The sequence below is a fragment of the Panthera uncia genome (genome assembly GCF_023721935.1).
Source record: "Panthera uncia isolate 11264 chromosome D3 unlocalized genomic scaffold, Puncia_PCG_1.0 HiC_scaffold_8, whole genome shotgun sequence".
Lineage (NCBI taxonomy): Eukaryota > Metazoa > Chordata > Mammalia > Carnivora > Felidae > Panthera > Panthera uncia.
Window position 1 is genome coordinate 36179883 of NW_026057586.1, and position 25050 is coordinate 36204932.

General features: G+C 45.6%; 1 protein-coding gene and 1 long non-coding RNA gene across 6 annotated transcripts in view; one reads left to right on the forward strand and one right to left on the reverse strand.

Moving 5' to 3' along the window:
• Window positions 1-22349, forward strand: part of LOC125914273 (uncharacterized) — a 152113-nt gene extending 129764 nt beyond the window's left edge. Inside the window, exon 2 of the long non-coding RNA XR_007455269.1 lies at window positions 22125-22349. This is a non-coding gene — a long non-coding RNA (uncharacterized LOC125914273). The remainder of the gene's footprint in view (window positions 1-22124) is intronic.
• Window positions 1-25050, reverse strand: part of FHOD3 (formin homology 2 domain containing 3) — a 469815-nt gene that overhangs the window by 288855 nt on the left and 155910 nt on the right. The gene's annotated exons all lie outside the window — the stretch shown is intronic.

Sequence of the window (25050 nt, forward strand, 5' to 3'; positions counted from 1 at the left end):
GGCCTATCTGGTTGCTCTGCCTTTCCGCCCTTGTCCCCACTTGATTCATGGCCTCACATCTTCAGACCCTTAAGAAGACACTCCCTTCTGGATGAGACCTTTCCTGGCTACCTTATTTCAAATCACCAATGTGCATTCAAATATACACAACTCAGAAACACTCGCATATTGTTCCTAACACAGGCTACCCTCTTTACTTTTTTTACCCTGTTTACTATCTGTCTCCCCCAGTGCAATGCAAGCTCTACAAGAACAGAGATTTGTGCCTGCTTTATGCATCGCTATAGCCCCAGGATCTTAAACAGTGACTGACACATAATAGGTACAGAATACATTTTTGTGGAGTAAATGAAAGAATCAGTACCTTCCCTCCCCTCCCTCTGATCTTATGAATAGGGTGTTTGAAGTTTGTTTCCACCCCCTTCTTTTATATAATTTCTGGGAGCTAGGAATAGCTTTCAGGATCTTTAAGTGTCAGACACACCCACTTTCTGCCTGATTCCTTAAAACTCCAACCCAGATCCTGACGTCAAATAGTGCCTAGCTTCCTTCACATCACTGTTTCGAATTAAGGAAAAATGAATTAATTTGTTCTCACCCTCAAGGAGATTAATGGCAGAAGTTGCGGGTTCAGAAAGCTTGCCTAGGATTGGGGAGTATAGACTTTTTCTTCAGTGGGTAGGAGGGGAAGGAATGCTTTTTAAAATGCCAGCTGTCTGATAAAAATACTTATGTCTTTGGTGGTTTCTATTGTGATTAACCTATCCCCAACATTTTTTTCCATGTTTAATTAACTTGGGAAGAATGAAAGTCACATCTTTATAATTTGCATTTTGGGTTTATTTTGAGGCGAGGTGTTAATTCAAAATATCAAGACAAAAATACTTGTTTGGTATCTGTCCATGGTACCAGTCCCCACTTTCAGAACCACGTAAAAAGTCCCCACTTTCAGAACCACATAAAAAAGCTCTCTGTGGCAACCAACTTGGGTGAAAACAAGGTAGAAGGTGACAGGGAGAAAGGGAGGGTGGTGAACACTGCCTTACCAAAAGCAGAGCTTTCCACCTTTTTCCCAGCCGCCAGTACAACAACGTAAGGAAAATTTGCAATCTCAGTAGAAGGACCACATGTTAATACTCCCTTTCTTTTCATTGTCTTCTCTGAAATTCTGTGGTCCTAGAGAGTTTTGGCTCACTTGAAGAGTTTGGTCCAAAAGGAGGCCTTTCAAGAGTAGATTACAGCTGGCTGCAGAAATTCCTGAGGCAATTTACTAAGAAAAGAGAAGTAGAGAGCAAACACAGAATGCAACAATGATTTTCTACCACTCCCCTCCTTCCTTCAGTCCCGTTGCTTTTCTCCTTCGGTGAAAGAAAAAAAAAAAAAAGCTATGGGAAATTAAGGTTTATTTCCAACACCAGCTACAGAATGCTTTAAAAGCCCTAACAAAAGGAATTGCACTCTTCAAAAGCAAAAAGACTCCCAATGATGCCAGCCCAACGCGGCACAAGGAAACTATGGTTGGAAAGGACTTGAGTTTCCAGAGAAGTCTGAATGCTCTCTTAATGCCACAAGGAAGGAAAGGGTTAAAACAGGAGAAGAATACTGATGGAATCCCAACTTTAGATTTGGGGAACATTTTGGAATCCCAAAGCAGAGCAGGTAAATGGAGACCACTCATGGCATCATGATGACCCTTAACTGAGATCATTATTAAAATCTGTTTATACATAAGAAATGCCAATTATGCACTAATGTTGAAGTTGGTCTGTTCTACTGAACTGGGTTGCTACAAAGATATAAATTAAGGACCAAATGCTATTTGCTGCAATTTCTTTTGTGTATAATATCTCATCACAATAGTGAGCAAGATGATTATAGTCATTCTCCCCCTTCACTAGATTGTCACAGGAACTGCAAACCTCCAGAATAAAGTTTAAAAACCAGCCAAGTAGAAAAAGTCTTTGAATAACTTAAATGGTTGTCAATAGTAATAATGTCATTGAAGCCACAGGCAAGAGCCTCATGTTTGGTGTTCCTAGGACAAAAGAACCATAATTAAGTGGCATTTCCTCTTCTGGGAGAACACTCTAGCTACCCCTAGTTTTCTGCCATGGAAACTTTTGATGGACAGTGGACACCTCCATGCATGTGTGCAAATACTTCTCTTCAGAATTACATCAAAATTTGTCCATGGTTTTAATGCACCTGGTGATACGGTGTTAGAACACAGCAAACTGGAGGCAGTACACAAAGCATGGCATTGATTATGGTGGCTCAATATGTCTAGAGCAGCACGGAGGAAGAGAAGGCTCTGGCCAATGGACCCACAATGTCTGTGGCTCACAGAAAAGCCATCTCCTACTAGGCCATCAAGGTGTGCCTGCATGGAAGCAGGCCAATTTGAAAAATGTCCATTTGCCAAACCCAACTCGTGGAATTTACATGTCTCTTTTCATCACTTAGGACATGCTGGCAATTTGGTTGAACACGATGGTTTTAAAAGCTACTTCTACCTGGATCTGGATGACCATTCTTAAGAAAAAAGAATTTGCTTCTGACCCAGCCCCCTGTAGCTGCAGCTGGGAAGAGTCTTAGGGGAGTGGGTAGAAGGGAGTGGGGGCATCAAGCACAGCTTAACTGGGCAGTTGACTGGAAAGGCAGGTCAAAGGAGGAAGGTTGGGGGTGGGGACATGTAAACAGAGGCAATTCAAGGCATCATGATAATCCTTGAGATCATTACCAATACCTGCTTATGTATGAAAAATGCAAAATTTTCCCTAATACTGACGTCCTTTTTTAGGACAAACATTTGTGCCTCCCATACCGCCTAGCACATTCCTAATACACACACACACACACAGTGGTAGTATACATACATTCTGACCATTTTCATTTCACAGGATGAAAACCACTTGATCCCTTAGATCTCAGTTACCTCCTCTGTAAATATAGGGCTTTAAGTTTAACTACCTCTTTAGACATTTGTTGCCCTAAGATTCAAGGAGAAAGGATTCAAAGGCCATCTAGTCTCCTTTAATATCTCTTTCATCCCCTTTATCTATTTATTCCCCCTTTAAAAACTATCAACTCCATTTCTTGCCTCCTGAGGAAGAGTCTCTCCTTGACCAAACTCTGGCCAATCTCCTCTGAGCCTTCTTCTCTACTAGGCCTCAACCTTGGCCTGTAAAAACTTCAACAGGGAGGCCTGGCTGGCTCAGCCGGTAAAGCATGCAACTCAATCTCAGAGTCGTGAGTTCAAGCCCTACATTGGGCATGAAGCCTACTTTAAAAAAAGAAGAAAAAAAAAAGACTTGAACAAACACTGACAGTTTCTAACATTTCAAGGTCACATTCCTAGGATGACTCAAGCCCCCCCCCCACCCCACTTAAAGTGTCTGCCTGAGAAATCCTATGGCTGCCAAAAGAATTCAGTTTGTTCCAGCCAACACCTGAAGATGGGGCCCCTGTTTCCCAGCCACTACAGGGGTAAGAGCCTAACTTTGCTAAGTGCCATTTCACAAGTTCAGATGAGTTTAGCACAGACCAATGTCTCCTTCCCACTTTTTTGCAATGTTTTACACCCCTGACTCTAATGAACCCCCATTCACCTCTCCCTATTACCTCACCCCTTCTTTAAACTGCCCAGCCACCTCTGCACAAATGAAAGTTGAGTTCCATTCATACTTGACTCTCTTCCCTATTGCAGTAGATTACTGATTAAAATCTGCCCTTATTACTTTAGTGTCTGGCTTTGTCTTTGACATTCCATCCAACCACAGAGACCCATCCTTAATGGGGGCCACTCCACCCATCCAGCTTCACCCCCTTCCCCACCTGAGAAGTCAGGTCTGACTACCCTCAGGCACACCCCGTACTTCACCCTCCTCCTTCTGGGTGCCTCACCCTCCTCTAGGCTCGACAGACCTTCACAGGCCTGTTATGAAATTCCACTGCACTGGACAACTCCCACCAAGCTGCTCTACCTCAAGTCCCACAGCACATGACATTGTAGCACCCAGCTCCCCATTTAACCAGACTCTGCATGACAGTTGTGTTGTGGGCTGCTCTTGCTTCCCCAACAAATGGTAAGTACTTTGATGACAAAACCCTCACCCTGTGCTTCTTCCATATTCTGGAGGCTCCAAGAACATTCCTTGGTAAAGAAAGTGTTCAAGGAGTCCGGTGGTTTAGTTGACTTCCATCTCCCCATACTGAATTGGCTATATCCAGTTTGGACCTTTACACTTAGCAACAGTTGATCAAGGAAGGAAGAAAGGTCAAGAGATGTTTTTCTTTGACGTGTAATTCAATTTGCTTTCAGATTCCTAATTTTTTCCATGACTTGCCTCGAAGTAGCTAAAAGAGGTGAAATTATTGCCTTTGATCACAGGGATTCGGTGACTCAAACTGGCTTCATATCTGACTTAAACATAAAAGCGCCAAGTACTCTACAGACCTCTCCCAGCTACAGGGGGCCAAAAGCCAGAGAAGTTTCCTTCAGCAACATCTTGGAGAGGAAGTACCAGGATCTCCTCATCTTCAGTCTCAAGGGGCTTGGAGAAAAGGGCACTCAAGGAACAAAACCCCGTTATGCCATCATTAAGAAACTGCTGCCTCTGGCATCTCCATCATCACTCTAGGCAGGTGTCCCAGAACCCGAGTCCTCATCCCCTTCCCACACACCCAGGTCTCAGGGCTGTGGGCAAGGGAGTCCCCTCTGGGACAGCCCACCCTGGCCTCTCAGCTGTCTCCTCCATACACCATCGATGGCTTGGCCTCCACCAGGTCCTGTCTGGCCATCAGTGATTCACGAAACAGCAAGGCTTTACTGCCTCATTAGTTTTGAGAGAGTTACAACTTGTTCCTGCAAGTTCCTGGTCAGGAGATGAGCCACAAAATCCTCATCTGGACAACCAGGAAATTTGGATATAACCATGCTATAATTTTACCACTTTATCTGGCCCAAAAGTCCTTCTTAGTCCTTTTTCACCTAAAAATTATTAACCCATAAAAACAAATGCAATGGTAAAGGAAAATTTCTTTCCTGTAATGAAAAATATTTCCAAGGGAAAAAGAGAAAGCAGTATGATTATTTATATCTTTAAGAATAAGAACCTTCAGGGCACCTGGTAGTTCAGTCGGTTAAGCATCCGACTCTTCGTTTCCGCTCAGGTCATGATCTCACAGTTTGTGGGTTTAAGCCCTACACTGAGCTCTGTGCTGCTGATGGTCCAGAGCCTGCTTGGGATCTTTTTTCTTTCTTTCTCTCTCTCTTTCTCTCTTTCTCTTTCTCTCTCTCTCTCTCTCTCTGCCCTTGCCATATGAGCTCACTCTCTCTCTCAAAATAAATATATAAACTTAAAAAGAAGAATAAAAACCTTCAAGCTATTCAATAAATATGACAAGAGAACGTGACATTTCTTTTAAAAAAAAAATTTTTTTACATTTATTTATTTTTGAGAGACAGAGGGAGACAGAGCACACGTGGGGGAGGGGCAGAGAGAGAAGGAGACACAGAATCCGAAGCAGGCTCCAGGCTCCCAGCTGTCAGCACAGAGCCTGATGCGGGGCTTGAACTCACAAACCGTGAGATCATGACCTGAGACGAAGTCGGACGCTCAACCGACTGAGCCACCCAAGCGACCCTAGTAAGAGAACATGACTTATTTCAATATCATGACAACTAAGGGCAAGCAAAGAGAATCAGGAAGGGAGAAACTGAGAGGCAACGAGAGGAAGCTAAATGCCCCTCCCTCCATCTAACCATTCCCAGACTCTCCTTGGGGTTGAGACTCCTCCAGGCTAGCCCTTGCACAGGCAGCCCCTTCCAAAGAGCCCTTCTTGGATGACATCAGCTATTGGGCTCTCCTCAGAGCCAGGCCCCCTTCCCCAGTGGGAAGCCAGAGCATCAACCACCATGTCATTCCCAACGCTGGGCTCTTTCACCCTCAGTCTTGCTGCCTTGTGCACCCTATGCCACAGGGCCAGGAGCAGCTTACCCTGTATAGCAGAATGGGCTCCGTAACACAGTCCCAGACCCAGTGGCCAATGGGGGCAACCATGGACAGGACACAGAGATCCCTTCCTGCCCACTTGATGGCATCATCTTTCCCACCCCTGCAGAGACAAGAATGCCTTTCAAGGTCCTTTGTCAGCCTGTGCAGACGTTCCCTACCAGCAGCATCTGGTGTAAACAGGGCTATCATGGTCAACAAAATAATACTTCATGAGGCCAGGAACCATGGCCGGGCACCTCAGTGTCCTTGGAACGTACCCAACACTGACTGACAACAGGGCTCAGTAAAAGACCGACACACCAAGTGAGTGAATGGATGAACTTAGAAACTTTAAGTCACTATATTAGTTAAATGATTTTTAAGTTAAAGTTCTTTTGAGGTGCCTGGATGGCTCAGTGGGTTAAGCAGCCAACTCTTAATTTCAGCTCAGATCATGATCTCACGGTTCATAAGACCGAGCCCCACGTTGGGCTCTGCCCTGACAATGTGGAGCCTGCTTGGGATTCTCTCTCTCCCTCTCTGGCCCTCCCCTGCTCACTCACTCTCCCGTGCTCTCTCAAAATAAACATTTAAAAAAAACAAAAAACAAAAGAAAGGGGTGCCTGGGTGGCTCAGTTAAGCACCCCGCTTCAGCTCAGATCAGGATCTCACAGTTTGTGATTTCAAGCCCCACATGGGTTTCTCTGCTGACAGCTCAGAGCCTGCTTCTGATCCTATGTCTCCCTCTCTCTCTGCCCCTCCCCCACTCACACTGTCTCGATCTCTCTCAAAAATAAAACATTAAAAAATACTACTAATAAGGGGTACCTGGGTGGCTCAGTCAGTTGAGCATCTAACTTCATCTCGTGGTTCACGAGTTTGAGCCCCATGTGGGGCTCTGTGCTGACAGCTCAGAGCCTGGACCCTGCTTCAGATTCTGTGTCTCCCTCTCTTTCTGTCCCTTCCCCACTTGTGCTCAATCTCTCTCTCAAAAATAAACATTAAAAAAGGTTTTTTTTTTTAAATATTTATAATAAAAATAAAAATAAATTTCTTTTGATCAATCATTGGGTCATATGTTTGCTAACATATCTAGTGAACTATAGATTCTATCAGTCACATTTTTTTTTCAATTCATAGCCTTTAGGTAACATTAGTTAGGCCATCACTTTTTTTTAATGTGTGTATTTTCTCTGATCATAAAAGTGCATTTCCACTGTAAAAAAGAAGTGCTATAGTTATACAGACAAGAGAATAAAACACTATAAATGATATATCTACACATGAAATAAAATTCTCCTAAAATCCTAACCCTGTAGATTTTGAGATATACCTCCAGATGTGTTAAAGGAATAGAATAACACCACCTATACATTTAAACTAAGCAGTGTGAATGATACTATCTGTACCTAATGACATTAGGGAAAGTTTCTCAGAAATTGGTTTATTTCAAAGCAGGTCTTTCCCATTAAAGTTCCCAATTCCCTTTGCGTTTCTTCACCCCTAAGATTTAAACTATCGGACTTACTTAAAACACCCTCCTTGGCAGCTAGTGAGGACACACATTTTTCATTATCAGTGAGTGGAGCACATAAGCCCTTGATGTTTCACAAAATGCAGAGGATGTGAAATAACCCAGAAGACTTCGACCCCCGGAACATTCTGGTACTAATCCCACACTTCTAAGAGCCTTAAGAGATTTGGCTTCCTCAAAAGATCCTGGAGACTGAGCTAAGCCCCAAACTAGCCATTAAAGGCCTGCAACTCTACACAGCTTTGACCTTATGTTGAAGGGAAATGCCACACTTTCCCAAGTCCAGAGGGAACAACCTGCCAGGGGACCACAGGTCTTGGGAATCCACTCTGGGTCAGGAGAGAAACATCTGGCCTTCCTGGTTCTGTGAGCCTTTTCCACCCCAGTGTCCCAGGCCAGGTCCAAGGCAGAGGTGGGGGGTTGGGGAGTCAACAAGCCAGACCTCAGCCACCTCAAGGTTCTTCCCTGGGGTTTCCAGGGCTGGCCCCAGCCTCCCCTATTCTCTGACCCATATCTCATCAGGCATCAGCTTTCCTGGCTTTGGCCCTTTGGAATCCTCATCTTCCAAGGACCGTCAGGCTCTAAGCCACCTGCTGCAAGGAAACAGCCCTAGCTCTCAGTCTACAGTTTGCCTCCTATTCTAAACATCGGGCTTCCCAATTATAAAGCATGGCCCACATGGTGGCCGGGATAGGACGAGAATGGTCCTTAAGGCACTTGCCAAATATTATGGGAGCAACATCAGTGTCTCAGTCCTACTTGACTCCCTCCTACCGGACATTTCTGTGACTGTTGCTGCATCTCTTTTGTAGGAAATGAACTTATGGGACAAAACAAATGGAACCATGCTCCCCTTGGACATAAAGAGTCCATAAAACCAACAAGTAAATATTCTGGAGTATAATTTATAAGGCCAACCAACAATCATGACTCCTTAGGGATCTGAGTCCCTTCTAAGCTCTTTTGAATTTTGTATGTTGCATAGATATTAAAAGAAATACGTTTTCTAAACTCCATCTTTAATTGTTTATGGCCAATGGAAGAATCAAGTTGGAAGGAAAAGAATCACTTAGACATCACTGCTTATGATTGTAACACAGGGGGTGGGGAGGGGGTGGTCGCCTGGGTGGCTCAGTCGGTTGGGCAGCTGACTGCAGCTCAGGTCATGATCTCACAGTCCATGAGTTCGAGCCCCGCATCGGGCTCTGTGCTGACAGCTCGGAGCCTGGAGCCTGCTTCCGATTCTGTGTCTCCCTCTCTCTCTGCCCCTTCCCTGCTTGTTCTCGGTCTCTCTCCCTCAAAAATAATAAACATTAAAAATTTTTTTAAATGATTGTAACACAAGGGAAGGGTGGGATGTGGAATCAGCAATATTGGGATCAGATTTACTTTTCAAAGTGGGTTCCAAGTTGTGTTGGTCAATTTTATATGTCAACTTGACTGAGCTAAGGGATGTACAGATAGCTGGTAAAACACTGCTTCCAGGTATGTCTATCAAGGCATTTTTCAAAGAGATTAGGCTTTGAACTGGTAGAGGAGTAAAGAAGACCACCCTCAGGAAGGCAGATGGGCATCATCCAATCCTTTGAGAGCCTAAATAGAACAAAAGGTGGAAGAAGGGGAAATCGGCTTTATGTTTGAGCTGGGATATCCAAGTTCTCCTCCCCTTGGACATTTATGCATCTGGCTCCTGGCTCCTCAGACTGAGACCAGGACTTACACCATCAGCTCCCCTGGTTCCCTGGCCTTTGGACTCAAACTGAATCATACCAGCAGCTTTCCTGGTTCTCCAGCTGCTGACAGCTTATGTTGGGACTTCTAGGCCTCAGCAATTGCATGAGGCAACTCCTATGAGAAATCTTTCACATATACAACAGTTGACTTTTCAACAACACAAGTTTTAACTCTGCAGGTCCACTTATACATAGATTTTTTTTTATAGCATGATAAATATATCTTCTTTTCCTTATTTTTTTTTTAGCAGTTTCTCTTACTTTGTAAAAATACAACATATAACACATATAACATACAAAATAGGTGTTAATCAATGCTTTGTTATCCATAAGGCTTCCAGTCAACAATAGGCTATTAGTAGTCAAGTTTTTGGGGAAATCAAAAGTTATATGTGGATTTTCAATGGTGCAGGGGATGGCTACCCCTAACCTGTGTTATTCAAGAGTTGACTACATATCCTATTGATTCCACTTCATTGGAGAGACCTAATACAAGCATATCTCATTTTATTGTGCTTCACCTTTGAGTTTCACAGATACTGCGTTTTACAAATTGACAGTTTGTGGCCACTCTACATTGAGCAGGTCTATCTGAGCAATTTTTCCAACAGCTCACTTTGTGTCTTGGGGTCATGTTTTGACAATCCTTGCAGTATTCCAAACTTTTTCATTATTATTATATTTGCTATGATGATCTGTGATCAGTGATTTTTGATGTTATCATTTTGTTTTGGAATGCTCCAACCATACCCACGTAAGATGACAAACTTAATTGATAAACACTCTGTCTGCTCCCCCCATCAGTAATTCCCCTTCTCTCTCTCTCCCCTCCCCATGCTTCCAATCAACCCTACAATGGCCTCTAGGTATTCAAGTAAAAGAAAGAGTTTCATGTCTCTCACTTTAAATCAAAAGCTAGAAATGATTTATTTTAGTGAGACGTCATGTCAAAAGCCAAGATCAGCCAAAAGCTAGGCCTCTTCCACCAGTGAGCCAAGTCATGAATGCAAAGGGAAAGTGTTTGAGGGAAATTAAAAGTGCTACAGCAGTGAACACATGAGTGAACAGAAAGCAAAACAGCTTCCTTGCTGATATGAATGAAGTTTTAGTGGTCTGGATAGAAGATCCAACCAGCCACAACATTTCCTTAGGCCAAACTCTAATCCACAGAAAGCCCCTAACTCTCTTCAATTCTATGAAAGTTGAAAGAGATGAGGAAGCTGAAGAAGAAAAGTGTGAAGCTAATGGGGGTGGTTCATGAAGGTCAAGGAAAGCAGCAGTCTCTGTAACATAAGAGTGCAAGATGAAGCACCAGATGAGGATGCAGAAGCTGCAGCAAGTGATCAAAAGATCCTGCTAAGATCATTCATGAAGGCGGCTACACTAAATGACAGATTTTTCCACGTAGACAAAATAGCCTTCTATTGAAAGATGCCATCTACAGCTTTCATAGCTAGAGAGAAGTCAATGCTAGGTTTCAAAGCTTTAGAGGGCAGGCTAACTCTTATAAGGGGCTAATGCAGTAGATGGCTTTAAGTTGAAGCCAGTGGTCATTGACCACTCTGAAAATCCTAGGATTCTGACAAATTGTGCTAAATCTACTCTGCCAGTACCCTAGAAATACAACAACAAAGCCTGGATGACAGTGCATCTGCTTAAATCATGGTTTACTGAATATTTTAAGCCCACTGCTAAGACCTACTGCTCAGGAAAAAAAAAAAATCCTTTCAAAATACATGGGGCACCTGGGTGGCTCAGTTGGTTATGCATCTGACTTTGGCTCAGGTCATCATCTCACAATTTGTGGGTTCAAGCCCTGCGTTGGGCTCTGGACTGACAGCTGAGAGCCTGGAGCCTGCTTCGGATTCTGTGTCTCCTCTCTCTCTCTGCCCCTCCCTTGCTTGTGCTCAGGCTCTCTAAATAAATAAATAAATAAATAAATAAATAAATAATAAATAAATCTTTTAAAAATTCTTTAAAAAAATATTACTGCTCATTGGCAATGTACTTCATCACCCAAGAGCTCTGATGGAAACGTTCAAGATTAATGTTTTCATTTCTGCTAACACAGCATCCATGGGTCAATGAGTTATTTCAACCTTCAAGTCTTATTCAAGAGATACATTTCTGTAAGGCTACAGCTGTGATATAATGGTCCTTCTGATGGATCTGGGCATAGTAAATTGAAAACCTTCTGGAAAAGAGTCAACATTCTAGATGCCATTAAGAACATGTATGATGGGAAGAGGTCCAAGTATCAGAATTATCAGGAGTTTGGAAGGAGGTGATTCCAACTGTCACTTTGAGGGGCTCAAGACTTCAGTGGAGGAAGTCCCTGCAGATGTGGTGGAAACAGTAAGAGAACTAAACTTAGAAGTGGAGCCTGAGGATGTGACTGAATCACTGCCATCTCATGATAAAACTTGAACGGATGAGGAGCTGCTTCTGATTGATGAGCAAAGAAAGTGGTTTCTTGACCTGGAATCTACTCCTGGTGAAGATGCTGTGAAGATTATTGAAATGACAAGACAGGGGTTAGAATATTACATAGTCAGTTGATAAAGCCGTGCTGGGTTTCACAGTATGGACTGTAATTTTGAAAGAAATTCTACCGTGGATAAAATTCTATCAAACAGCATCACATTCTACAGAGAAATCACTCATGAAAGGAAGAATAATTCAATGCAGCAAGCTTCACTGTTGTTCTATTTTCAGAAATTGCCACAACCACCCAACCTTCAGCTGCCACCGCCCCAGTCAGCAGCCATCAACATGGAAACGAGACCCTCCATTGCACAAAGATCCCAACTCACTGAAAGCTCAACTGACAGTTAGCATTTTTTAGCAATAAAATATTTTAATGAAGGTATGCACATGGTGTTTTTACATAGAATACTAATGAATACTTAATAGATGCAGCACTGTGTAAGCCTAACATTTATGTGCACTGGGAAACCAAAAAATTCATTTGACTCACTTTATTGTGATATTCCCATTAGGGCAGTGGTCTGGAAATGAACCCACAATCTCTCTGAGGTATGCCTGCACATAAGTATTACTAAGGATGCTTCTCAAAAAATGTGTCCTAGAATAAAGAGCTTTCTTTACCATGCTATTCTCAGAGGCACGGATACATTCCTGTGGAATGGAAATTTAGCAGAGGGTGGTTAGACACCGCTGACCCAGGGGACGTGAGTGGTTAGCAGCACACTCTGCCAACCATGAAGGGCAATGCTTAAGTATCTCCCCTTGCATTTCACCTCTTCCACTGCATCGATGCTTATCTCATTTTTTGATGGACTGAGGAGGTTGTTGGTATTTTACAGAGCAACAATGCACTCTAAAAATGTCCAGATGTGATACGGAGGGGGAAATCCCCTAGATTAGAAATTTTAGGCAATCACAGCTCCTGCTGTGAGTCTCCAAATTTAATGAGCTGACATATCACCCAGGGATCAAGTGAAAATGCAGGTTCTGATTCAGCAGGTGGGATCTGAGATTCCACATTTCTAACAAGCTCCCAGAAGAAGCTAGTGCCACTGGTCTGAAGACCACAATCTTGAGTAGCCAGGATCAGAGTACCTCATTTCCTTTCACTGGGCTTTTGTTCTGACTTCAAATGAGGGAAGCTTAGAACCGGCTTTGTTCATCTCCAAGGACTCTCCTGTTGTAAAATCCTATTCTCTTCAGTGTAGATGCAGAGCACTTGTGACAACCACGTGCAGACAGCTGAGTTAAGACCCTGGTTCAAACTCTAGCTCCTTATGCCCACACGATGTTCACAGCAGTGTTTTGTGGAACAGCCAAAAGGTAGACACAACCCTAATATTCAAATGTGATAAATGCCTAAATGAAACATGGTATGTGCTTATTATGGAATACCAATAAAAATGTTAAAACATCAATGAAATTCAAACACATTAGACTAGGTGAAAGAAGCCAGTCACAGAAGACCAAGTATCATATTATTCTATTTTATGAATGCCAAGAACAGGCAAAGGCATAGAGACAGCAAGGAGGTTACCTAGGGCTGTGGAGGGGAAGACACAGAATGGGGAGTGACTGCCAATGGACATGGGGTTTCCTTTTGGGGTGATGGAATGCTCTAGAATTAGACACTGGTGATCGTTGCACAATTCTGTGGATGTACCAAAATCTGTTGTACTGTACACTTTCAAAGGATAATTTTAAGGTGTGTAAATTACTTCTCAATAAAGCTATTTTTAAAAGTTCTAGCACCTTCACTTGCTAAATGCGTGACCTTAAACAAGTTAGATGGGTTCTTTCTCATCCATAAAACAGGAATGACGTAAGAGTAACCCACAATGAATCGCTGCGGAGCTGGTTGCCATCCTAGTAACACCAGCAATTCGAACCTGCCCACACAAAGCCTCCAACAGCATTAGCCAAAAACATTACCAAATGCTAATTCACGCTTCAAAGTTCAAAAAAATTGCATCTCTGATGCAAACGGTGTAGGCAAATAGTAACTTGAGATTATGACAATATATACACTATAGAGAAATGGGGTTTGCATTTACCACCCTTCATTTTGGGTTAGAGACTTCTAGTTTTTTTCTAGCTCCATCATTACCCAAGTCTGACAATTTTTATCCTCTCAACCATTATTTGCTGTGGCACTGGACACCCCAGGTGCTGAAACGATGGAAAACAGCGATCAGTCCTCTACCTGGTTTGGATCCTGTTGTTACTAACTGTAACATCTAGGAAAGTCATTATTCATATCATCTCATTTATGTAAAACCCCCTGGGATAGAAATAAAATTGCACTCTGAAAGCTATGTCCCTAAAACAAATAAACTTTCCGTGCGCTGCAAAGAAAATATCCCTTATGCTGTAGATAGACAAGCAATTGTAGCCTAGCGGAAAGCCAACCACCTTCAAACAGGGTCGCTCTCCCACGGGTAGGTTCTCTTTTACTGTCTTCGCCCTGGCGATTCTAATTTCCTACAGCAAAACCTCAAGAACTTTCCAAAGTCAGCAATCAGGACAAAAGGAGCCTTTACTTGGAGAAGCGCTCAATACGCCATTGTCTGGATCCTAACCGCATGGACTACTCTTTGTTCTGAATAAGACCAGTGCTCAGGAGGACCTGGGGGCCACTAGTGACAACCACCTGCCATAGACACAGGATGACTGAGGAAAGTATAAGGTGTGGTTTCGAACCCTAACGACCTTGCAGCCCCTGGGAAGATACAACTACAGGAAACCTTGGGAAAGTGTGCCAGCTGGGATCAGGGAGCAGGCACCAGGGTGCAGGGCCGTGGAAGGAGACCGGATACATCGGGAGGCAGCGAGGATTCACCAGCTCACAACACCTGTGGCAGCACCCGCACGGCATGGGTTTGCATCCCCTGCCTCGTGGAGCTAGGCAGTGGAGCGGGGAGGGCATCCTCACCTCCCCAAAACTGCTCCCTCCAAAAAGTGCATCCCCTCTGCCCTCGTATTTTATAGCAGAAAAGCATTAACATGGTTAACTCTGGGATGCTGCAATATCTGAGTCACAAGGAATACTTGTGAGCCTTTAAAGCCAGGACTACAAGCCCCTCAGGTCTCCTCCCACACCAGCTGCCATTGCCTCTCCCTAAGAAGGTGTGATCAGTCAAGGAGGTGAAGCTGTGAGTTCCTCACCATCCACTCAGTGTCAACCACCTGACAGCTCTGTTTCTTCCCTTCCAACCCTGTGACTTTAGCTTTTTTTTTTTTTTAATCCCTTACTGCCAGTGAGAATATCAATGTCCAGGAGACTTCACTCTGCTCGATGTTCCACAGCTAAGCAGGAATCTGGCTAACTTTGTCTGCCTTGGCCCTCTGGAAGCAGGACCCTGAGAGGCTCTTGTTCACCAAGGAATGTACAAAGTCACTGAAGGGATCCAGTGTGTCTGTACAGGTCTTCGAGCACTATCCCGGTGAACAATCTCTTATAGACTTTAAATATGTGCATGCTATGTAAATATAGAACCATACACGTTTGAGAGAGCACAGAACATGACAATGTCCCCTTAGGAAGTGCACGCTGCCTCCCCTCCCCCACTTCCACACCAAATCTGTCTCCTAAACCTCTCCACAAAGCTCTCCTGTCCTCCAAGACAATGGCACAGACAGGAATGATAAAATCCTTTCCCATTTCTGAGCGAAAGCAGTTAATGTAATACTCGTTCATATCATGAATATTTACTGATCATTTACTATGTGCCAGGCATGTGTTAAGAACTGTGGGGACAGTGGTGGGCCAGAAAAAAAGGTGAAGTTTCCTCTTGGTGGCAGAACAGAAATCCCATCCAAGAGGCTCCCAGCCTTGTTTTTTAATGTAGGTTTATTTTTGAGTGAGAGAGAGAAAGAGAGAGAGAGAACACACGCGCGCATGCAAGCACTGGGGAGGGGCAGAGAGAGAGGGAGACAGGATCTGAAGCAGACTTTGCACTGACAGCGAGAGCCCTATGTGGGGCTTGAACTCACAAACCATGAGATCATGACCTGAGATGAAGTCAGACACTTAAATGACGGAGGCAACCAGGCGTCCCAAGAGGCTCCTGACGTTAAAAGTGGGTGATGAGCATTGAGGAGGGCACTTGTTGGGATGAGCACTGAGTGTTGTATGGAAACCAATTTGACAATAAATTATATTAAAAAAAAAAAAAAGAGGATGCTAACTGCTGCCCCAGGTTCATATCCTCTTTGTGGTGCCCGTTCTGCCTGTGACTTTTGTCAGGGTCCCAAGGGACAAAGCAGCACAGACCAATCCCCTCCCTCAGGGCACTGCACCCTCTACCACCATCTGGAGTTCCTGCCAGCTCTAAGCTACAGAATTTCCTCATACCCAATTTCCTAAGCTCTTAGGTCAGCCTCTTGACAAAGAACAGGAACTCGTTTTCCAAAGCCTCCTTCCCACACATATGCATTCCATAATTACATAGATCAGGACACAAGGGGGAAATATGCATGAAAATGGCTTGATTTGTGGAAATAATAATGCTTATTCTGGCTTAGCCACAGAGCACTGGAGCTTTCCCCACAGACCCACGGCCACCCCCTTAACCTCCAACAACTTCCCTGGAGGCCTGCTAGAGCCCGCAGCTCCGGAACCCTTGAATGCACTTTGAACCTGGATGGAGCACCAACTGGTTTCACAGGAGGATCCCACCAAATGTGCCCATGAGACCTTGCAGCCCCTTGTGAAGCCGGAACTTCCTGCCAACTGATCTTTGTGCTGGCATCAGCTGCTTCTCGGTCAAATGATAGAGTAGGAAGGCTTGACTTCTGGGATCTGAAGAAGCAGTCTGAGTTCCATGTCTTAAACAGAGATGGCACTTTGTACCCTCACTCCCAAGGGAAGGGTGGTGGCTATGTTGAGGGGGGCTCGGCTAGTTTGCAGGGTCTGGGGACAAGGGAGGGAACAGATGCTTGAGAGCTGCTACCAGCCTCTCCATCACAGCACCAGCCAGACGACTGTCCACACTGCCATCCACAGCATCAGTGAAGCCATCAGCAAGGCCATCAGCAAGGCCCAGAGATCTGAGTGTGGCCTACAAATGCCCACAGAACCCAACCATGGAAGAAACGTCTCCCTCAGTTTCAGAAGGGCAAAGTGATCGGTAACCATCTAGCCCCACGAGGCTCATTCCTCAGGGCAGCTAGCTCTGTACCTGGTACTAGGCTGGGGACAGGGGCACATACAAAACAGGAAACTTCACCCCAATTCTTGGCAAGCATCAGAGTGGTCACAATTCTAAAAGGAGAAGACCCCCCCTCCTCGTCCCCCTCCCAGCTAGATACAGCAAGGCCAAAATGTGAAGCGGGATAAGGCTCAAGCCCCACATTACTGTTTGCCTCCCAGGGCTCCTCACAGTCTGAAACCAACATAACCACACGCTTGTTTACTTGTGTAATCTCGGTCTTCTGTCCTTCCCCAAGCTCCAGGAAGCCACAGGCCTGATCTATTTCCCACTGAATCTCCAGCAGCCCAGAGCTGCTGCCCAGAAGGTCCTCCATATTTATCTGCGGGGTTACAAATGGCTGTACCTTTGCTGTCTCCCACTTGGAGATGCCTTGCACTCTGGGAACACAGCAGAGGCCATGGGAGGGCCTGGCTGGGGGGTGAGGGGCAATGGGGAGGAGCCCTGCAGGGTGATCTGAAGAAGGAGCAGAGGTCGGGCTAAGCCTGGCCACCCACCTTGGAGGAATCGGTGTCTGAGTCAGATTTCTCCCCCATCAGGTACTGGTGGGGCAGGTAGGGCTAAGACCAGAAGATCATTAGAATCCTGCTGGTTCTGGCATTCAGCAACTGCCCAGTCTGTGGGCTTACCCTTCCTTTGCACCAGCTTGCACCCACAGGGCACCCCCAGGAAGGGCTCTGGGCAGCTCCCTCACAGAGAGTTTCAGCAGGGGCCTAGGGGGAGACCTTGTTGGAGGCATGCTCCCACAGCCATTTCCAGAGCCCAAGCTGTGCCTGCCTGTGTGCAGCTCCTATCTTATCACCCTGTTCTTTCCCCACCACCTCCGCCTTCCCTGTCCCCAAGTGACACCCCTGACCATCTGGGCCCTTATCATGGAGTCTGGCTGGCTATTCTTAGTATCACTCTTTCCCTAGCAGTTCTGTCCCCCTGGCTCCTATCTGGGCCTCCCTGCTACATTACCCAGACAGATCAGGGTGGAGGCACCACCATTCATGTGGCTTCAATAGTGCAGAGCCTGTAAGGTGGAAGGGACATCAGAGGCAATCAAGTCAGACTGGGGCCCCACAGAGCACGAATATGGCTGCTACTGGGTCAGCCAGGGTTTGCTGGTTCTCACTTTGTTGTTCCCTCCACAGCCAGAAGCTCACACAGGAGCACCTGTCTTCATGCCAGTGTAGAGTGGGGGTGGGAAACGTGACAGACCTTGGGGCCACCCTAACCATCCAGCTCAGGACAAACCCACCCCCCACCTGCAGGCTGTGCACATCTTCTGGGGTTTCTTGGCATTTGGATTTATTTTGGCAATTATCTCCATTTCTGCCAGGTCTGCAGTGTGGGCATCCATGCCACAGAGGACAGTTGATGTCCTCTCCCCACCTGCCTGAAGTATGAGAGGACCCAAGTCTTATGGGATCGAACCTTAACTAGGGCAAAGCACGTCTTGGAGAGGCAGAGGAACACAAAAGCCAGCACTGCGTGCTCCCAGGATGCTAGACGGTATAAGGAGCACTTTGCACATGATCTTAATTGGCCTCCCCATAGCCCATGAGTAGGGAATGGTGTTTTCTTGGTTTTGATAAAGTAACAAATGGAGGATAATGGTGTCCCATAGCTGTCCTTGGCCATAAGCTAAGGAGCTTGGGATTTGAATTCAGGCCGTCAGAGCCCCAAGGCCTTACCACCTCACTCCTTCTGCCCACGCTGTGGGAATCATGTCCCATGGCTGTCCCCGGCCACAAGCTAAGGAGCTGGGATTTGAATTCAGGCCGTCAGAGCCCCAAGGCCTTACCGCCTCATTCCTTCTGCCCATGCTGTGGGAATCAGCCAGGACCACCTCCCGCCTCTGCCCTGGAAGCCAGTGGCCCCTGTTGGAAAGCACTGAGGGGTAGCCACAAGCCACCCATTTACCTCTTTACCTGCAAGGTTCTTCTCTCTCTCTCTCTCTCTCCCTCCCTCCCTCCCTCCCTCCCTCCCTCCCTCCCTCTCTCTCTCTCTCTCTCTCTCTCAGAACACAGAGTACCCAGGAAAGGGCATTTCTACTTTTATCTCGAAAACATCCTTCACGCCATGACTTTCTCACCACCCCGGGAGAAAGTTAATTTATGGCCTGTTGGAGGTCTGTCAGCATTACTACGGGATCACGGGAGGGCCCAACACAAACCAAGAGGATGCTCCGTCTCCCAAGACAAAGGCAGAGGTGGGAAGCACACAGGAGAGGTTGGGACATGCAGCTCCTAGCGACCTAGATCCTTCCCGGCCCGGAAGGCCAGGTCTCCACCTCATTTAGAGGGCTGGAATTGCTGGTCAGCAGGAGTGGATGGGGTCTGGGAAGACCAGGCCAGGAAGCCAAACCCAGACAAGCACTCATTCAAAGCCTGAAGGCAAACTCGCCCATTTACAGTGACCTCCGTCCCTGCAGGTGGCCTGAGAGCATGGCAGCTCTCTGGGGCAGGATTGACAAATCTCTAGTTCTTTGCAGTGTCAGCACTTCATGACATTTTGTAGGTATGGAGAGGTGGGGAGGCGGCAGGGGCGAGAGAGCCAGTGTCCACAGGAAACTGACAAGTACTATCTACTTCAAGGACTTGCTCTAGTTTTATGGTTTAGAATTGAGGTCAGATCCAATCTCAGTCTGAGCAGACGCAATGTACCTATGCATGGACAAGAGGGAGGAAAATCTAAGTTTAATGGGATTCAGATGAAGGGAAAGAAAAAAGAAGAAAACCAAACTTCTCTCCCACTATCCCCATGGCAGTCACCACTTAACTGAACCCACCAGGCCTACGCACAAGCTCAGCAGCATTCTTAACGCAGCATTCTGGGAATCCACTATCCATAAATACATGTTACCTTTTGAGATAAAACTTACTTGGGATCCTCGGTTTCAATCTGTGTGTGGATGATCCATCTCTAACAGAGGTTTGAACCTGGCAATATTAGGAGGACAGCAACCAAGCCTTCTCCCATTACATCCCTGAATGAATATGTCAGGGACAGGAGAAATGAACTAGAAGGACCTCCACCAGAGCTGGAAGGCAGGTGCTGCACTGCCTGGCCCCCACCCCAGGGCTCTGCAGAAGCCAGCCCAGACCTCTGGTCACTCTAGCTCACGTCTGGACCCACGGCTACAGGAAGATGGCCACAAAGGTCGCTGCGTTCTGATATCCATATCTATTTTGTGCCTGAAATTGTCACACTCGTTTTTAAAATTTACTTTTAAAAGTTTTAAGCATGGTAGTTTGCCTGTGTACGTGTGTTTTTGTACCAGAGAGAGAGACATACACAGAGAAACAGACACTGAAGGGCGGCGGTCCTGTGGATGTTCAGGGCCTATGGTACTGAGGGGAGCAGGAGGGAGGGGGCAAGAAAATAGGGAGGGATGGACAGAGGAGCCCAGAAATGGGTCTTTGTTCTTGCTTCCACTGAAGCCAAACCACCACCACCTACTCCTTGGGGCCTCCCTCCCCCTCTCCTCCTCATCCCGAGCCTCCTGCCTCCCACGGGGCCTATCAGCATCTCCCTCCCTGACTCTGGGTTTCTAGCACTCTCTCTTTCTCCACTTGCACTCAGATGCTTTGTACTTCTGCAAGTTATCACACTGGCAGTCTGCAAAGGAAAAGAAATGCAATGTCTCTTCACTGTGAGTTGATGGAATTTTTATCTTCTTGACCCAAGTTTCCCTGGCTGGGCCTGACTCACCCCGCAGGAGCCGATCTGTCCCTGGCCTCCAGCTGCTGGGTGCCGGGGCCCAGGCTGCAGCACAAAGTCACACAGCATGGCTCGTGCGAAGCCCACAGGGCTACCCAGAGGTCGGCCTCGCTGAACACCTCACGCAGCAGGAAGCATGCTGCTACCATTCAGAGCCTTTACTGGAAGAATTTTAAGAGCAGCAAGATGTCCTCAGGAACCACTCGGACATTACTAATGAAAGGAATGTGCATTGCTCTGTAACGGACTTGTCCGTTTCTAATCCTTTCCCCAGATACCTTTTATCAGAGAGGCATGCAGTCCATTTCTTCAACACGTCAATATTGACACAATCATCTGAAAACTCCAGTAGAGTGGCATGTTTCCCAAGAGAATTATCAACCTGGCCACAGATATGGTCCAAGTTGAAGGCCAGCTAGTGAAAACAGAAGGTTTTTCTGACTAAATACAAATTAAAGCTGGTTGCTTTCTCCTATTTAATCTCATTGCAAAAATTACCAGCCATATCATTGAGAACATTTCCACCAATACCGTGGGTTTCTTTTTAGCTTAACCCATTTTCTGAATTTTATTTAGGTCTTGAGTATTTTATCAGTAAACAGGACCCATAGAAGGAAAAAAAAATACTCTTTCAAAGACAACTATTACATTATTAATCTATCCATCCATGAAACACTTGCAAGAAATTACTGGATTTTAATTTCCCCAATTTCTAATGTCTCCTAAGCCTAAAATCACAAGAAAGCACTGAGATATTTTATTTTTTCTGCAGATAAACTGGCACTTGGGCTGGTCACAGCCTGCAAGGCTATCAGGAAGAATTCTTAGGTATTCTGTCCTAAATTCTTAGGTATTCTGTGCAGAGATCATGGAAACCGAAGATTGCCACCTACCTAATTTAGATTTTACTGAGAACGTTGGACTCTGGAGAAAAAAAAAAAAAACAGTTACTATCTAGCGATAAGAATTCCCATTAACAAAGTTGTCAATCTTAAAAATCCAGAAATCATGCAAATCAGAGTTGTAGGGGGCGGGTAATGTGCACCAAGAGACACATCACTATTTGTTGCTATCTTTAAACTACTGGGAACCTTCTAGGTCCAGTAACCAATAATCCCAAAGAACTGAACACCAATTATTTTGAGCCATCTAACACAAAGACCAGAGAACTAAAAGTATCTAGAGGGAAACCTACATTTGCTTGTACCCAAGCAGCTCCACCAAGGGGACCAGAAGGTGGATGTCCTTTTTCTATGGCACCTGGCCAGTGAGCAATCCTACTAGGCACATGGGTTGGAGTATAGGAACAGTTACAGGAGTCAGAACTTTCTACTGGGGTGGGGGAGAGGACATAAAGTAACTTTAATGAAAACAGGTTTGTATAAAATCATCTAAAAATCACTACAACCGGGGCGCCTGGGTGGCTTAGTCAGTTAAGAGTCTGACTTCGGCTCAGGTCATGATCTCGCGGTCCGTGGGTTCGAGCCCCACGTCGGGCTCTGTGCTGACAGCTCAGAGCTTGGAGCCTGTTTCAGATTCTGTGTCTCCCTCTTTCTCTGACCCTCCCCTGTTCATGCTCTGTCTCAAAAATAAATAAACGTTAAAAAAAATGTTAAAAAAAATCACTACAATCAATACAACCAATTTCACTTTTGCATACCTTTCTATAAGTGGAGCATAAGTTCTCAGATCTGAAAGAGACTTTCAAGATCTTAGTCCAACTTGATTTTATTAAAAAAGAAAAGTTCAAGCTTAGAAGGGATTGGCTCGGGCTCCCCATAATTTGTGACAGATCCATGACTAAGGCAGAGGTATTCCAACTCCTAGGGCAGCTCTTTCCACCACATTACCCTTTCCCTGCTGGAACCCTGCTTTTTCTTACACAACAGACAGGCAGAACCCCAAGTCTGCAAGGAGAAAACTACCTTTGTTCCAAGAGCTTACTGGTAAATTAGTTACTTGAAATTTAAAAGCAATTTCCCTATGAAAGCAACATTGCCGATGTTGGATTATTTCCCAGGCCAGCCCACAAAAGTGAATTGAGAAGCAGAAGTGGGTAATCCTTGAGCCCTCGGGGACTCCTTAAGTCCTCCAATACCTCTAAATTCAGGTACGAGGGCTGCACAAGCAGGGACTCATGAGCCAACTCACGGTCAATTCACAGAGGCAAAGTGGGTCAATACAAAGGCTTTGGAAGGAGACCAGCCTGAATTCAAAATCAGGTTCACCCAACCTTAGCAGAGAGTAATAGAATTTATTCTTTCAGTAGGACTCTCATGGAAAAAGAAGAGGATGGGTTGAAGAAATCCTTTCACTATTCCTCGGTATACCTACTGTATTGGTGAGTTAGAAGTCAGAACAGTCCTTCTCCCTTCAGGAATGAGGGAAGAGAGAGAGGATGGGGTAAAGATGCCATCCCACAGAAGGAGGAGGGAAGCCTTGCTCCAAAGCAATGGTGGCGGCAATGGAAAAGGACGTGAGCAGCCAGCCCCAGTGCAGGGGACAGGAGCAGAGCGCCATGTGAGGACGTGCAGAAAGGTACTGTGCAAGCCCTGCCCCTCCTTCGTTCTGCAGGGAGATCACTGCCACTAGCTATTTGGTTTCCATCATCCCCACCCCCCATGCCCACCCCACCCATCCTCATCTTGTGCTCTTTCCCACTTCTATCAACTCTCACCTGTTATCACAGGAGGGCTCACCACCAACACCCCAGATCCCGGGGTGGTGGGGGTAGGGGGCTTCCCTTTCCCTGATCAGGTGAGGGCATGGAAGAAAGGCAAGTGGGAAATTGAACAACCACCCTCTCCATGTCAAGTGCTTCACAGGTACCTTTCTTGACCACCACCAACAACCCTCTGACACGGGTCTTAATGTCCTGATGTAACCAATGAGATGCCGATGCTCACACAGATTTAGTGACTTGTCCAAGGTTACATGGCAGGCAAGAGAGGAATCAGGACTCAAATATACCAGTGAGTGACCACATGGCGAAGTGGGAGATGTGCCATCGCCACCAGCCAGCACCCTGAATGCTTATTCCCATAAGCCACTGCACACAAAAGCTATGAGTTACTGAACTGCACCACCCCAACTGTGTGCTGCATAGGTCTCTGGGACCATTCAGGAAATACCTTAATAGCACCTCTTCATGGGGGAAATGACCACCAGGTTAGCATGTAACATACTGATTACATTAGTGTCTCACGTCTGCATAGTGATTTGTGGCTTCCAAAACCCCTGCTTAAAAGTAGTACAAAGGATTATCAGGGGCACGCCTGGGTGGCTCAGTTGGTTAAACATCCGATTTCGGCTCAGGTCATGATCTCACCATTTGTGAGTTCGAGCCCCGCATCAGGCTCTGTGCTAACAGCTCAGAGTCAGATTCTGCCTCGGATTCTGTGTCTCCTTCTCTATATGCCCCTCCCCTGGCACACATTTTCTCAAAAATAAAAAACGTTTAGAAAATTACAAATAAATACATTTAAGAAGTAGTACAAAATTATAGTCTAAAATATCAAGTAAATATCCACAAGTCTAAACTGATATAAATAAAAGACTGAATAACTAAAGAGGAAGAACAGACAAACAGGAAGAGAACTCCCCACCCTTTGAATTTGGGCTACATATAGTGAACTACTTCCTTCCAGAGGGTCCAGTATGGAAAGGAGAGAAAAAGAGTAACTTTTCAGTAGAGAAACCGGACCAATACTACCTCAGCCAAGTGATCAAGCAAACATGTAGATATAATAATGCAGTTCGAAAACAGGTCAAGTTTGATAGAGACTGATTTTTTTTTTTAGGCTGGAAAGAACTAAAATTTGAATATTAAGGTGAAAAATAAAAGGCGAGGAGGATTCAGGAGATTCAGTTTGGCCAATTCATTCAGATGGTGTAACAAAGCTATTTGCAGGTTTCATGATGAGAGGGGGGTGGGGTGGAGGGCTTTCCACCAAGCAACAAGTGAGCATTTGCTCTAACGCCAGGACTGTCCCACCTCCCCTCGCTGTAGCTCAAGGTCCACAAAGCAGGGGAGGCAGGGAAGCGTCTCTCAGCAGAGGAGAGCACAATTAACAGAGACACTTCCATCCTTGATTCTCATTTTGAGCCTTCTGTGCAGCAACCCCTGATGTGCAGACACTTCATCATAAAGGTGACAAGGGGTAAGTGAGCAGCGGTAAGCTGCATGCTACCAAAAAATATCTTTGAAAACTGTTCAGTTCTCTTATTTCACTCCTTGCACAGTTATCAAGGGGTAGGGGTAGGGGTTTGGACGGGGGAGGGGGAGACAGCCACCTGAAAAGGCAGCCAGAAGGGGCACTCAGACTTTTCTCCTCACCCCCAGTGCCCAACCCGACTACTCGGGCTCCCTATCTGTCCTTTCT